Source organism: Bison bison, unplaced genomic scaffold (assembly GCF_000754665.1).
Source record: "Bison bison bison isolate TAMUID 2011002044 unplaced genomic scaffold, Bison_UMD1.0 scf7180017851094, whole genome shotgun sequence".
NCBI lineage: Eukaryota > Metazoa > Chordata > Mammalia > Artiodactyla > Bovidae > Bison > Bison bison.
This window is the reverse complement of record NW_011481667.1, coordinates 23,320-25,094: the sequence shown is the minus strand read 5'-3', so window position 1 is coordinate 25,094 and position 1,775 is coordinate 23,320.

Sequence of the window (1,775 nt, the reverse complement as noted above, 5' to 3'; positions counted from 1 at the left end):
GGTGTTTACAGAACTGAATTCCATTTTGCTACAGGTCTGAGAGAAGGAAATGGCAACCCACTCCAGTATTCTTGCCTGGAGAACTCCATAGACAGGGGAGCCTGGTGGGCTACAGTCCACAGGCTCACAAAGAGTCAGAGATGACTAAGCAACTAACACACTTCACATAGGTCTGAAATCCCTGATTTCTTGCTGGCTCTCAGCTTCTAGAGACCACTCTTTGGTCTTTCCACACGTCCCATCACCTCCCAGGCAACTTCAAAGCCACCAATGCTTCATCAAATCTGTCACATACTTTGAACATCTCTGGCTTCTCCGTTTGCTATCAATTGGAGAAAGCTCTCTGTTTTGAAAGTATATGGCTAACTGGGTCAGGCACATGTGGATAGCCTGCATATCATAATATTAACTGACTTGGAATTTTATTTACCAAAATAATCCCAAAAGGATCTAAAAGTTGAATTGGAATCAAAGCCCAGAAAAATGTCCCATGACCTGGGTCATAGGTCAGAGTGACTGCCTGCTAAATAGGACCCAGTGTCTATTAACGTAATAGGCAAAATGTCCAGAATACTATTGAAAACCACTCATCATGCTAAGAAACAGGAAAATCACAATCTGAATGAGAAAAGATGATGAAGTGACACTAATACTGAAATGAATCAATGTTGGAATTATCTGAAAAGAATATTAAAGCTGGCATCATAAAAATGTTTCAACAATCTACTACAGATTATCTCAGAAAGAATTTTAAAATAGAAAATCTCGGCAAAAGTGGAAAAGCTTATTAAAAAAAAAAAGAAAATGGAAAATATAAAGCTGAAAAGAATAACTTAAAAAAAATCTCTCTGGAGAGGCTCAAAATCAGAGTGGAGATGACAGATCGACTCAGTAAACTTAAAAGAGGGCTTACCAGAAAGTGAATTCACAGAATGTACTTAATGAGAGAGAAAATACAGACTAGTAGAGCCTGAGAGTCCTGTGGACCAATAAAATACATGCAACACTTGTGTCATTAGAATCCCATATGGAGAGGAAAAAGAAAGTGGAATCAAAGATATAATAGCTGAAATTTTCCAAATTTTGGAAAAAAGACAAATTTATAGATTCAAGAAGCTGAGTGAACCCCAAACAGTATAATGCCAAAAGAATCCATACCAAAGCACATCATAACTAAACCTGTGAAAACTAAAGACAAAGAAAACAAAAGCTTGATTGCTGCTAGAGAACTCTGACACAATACCTGTAGAGGAGGACCAGTTTGAATGACAGTAGATTTCTCATTTGAAAACATGGAAGCCATAAGGAAATGGTACATTTTCAAGTACTACAGGGAAAAAATCTGTCCACCACAAATCTGATATCCAGTAAAACTATCCTTCAACCATCAAGGGGAAATAGAAGCATTTTCAGACTTATCTTAAAAGAATGGCTAAGGGACATTCTTCAATGAGAAGCAAATGATAAAAGAATTGATAGGAAGATCTAGCAACAGAAAGAGCAGAGATATGAATATATTTGGTAGACTACCCCTCTCCTCATGTGCTGTGCTGTGCTTAGTTGCTCAGTCATGTCCAACTCTTTGCAACCCCCATGGACTGTAGCCTGCCAGGCTCTGCTGTCCACAGGGATTCTCCAGGCAAGAATACTGGAATGGGTTGCCATGCCCTCCTCCAGGGGATCTTCCCGACCCAGGGATCGAACCCAGGTCTCTCACACTGCAGGCGGATTCTTTATGATCTGAGCCACCAGGGAAGCTTTCATGAGTTTTATAA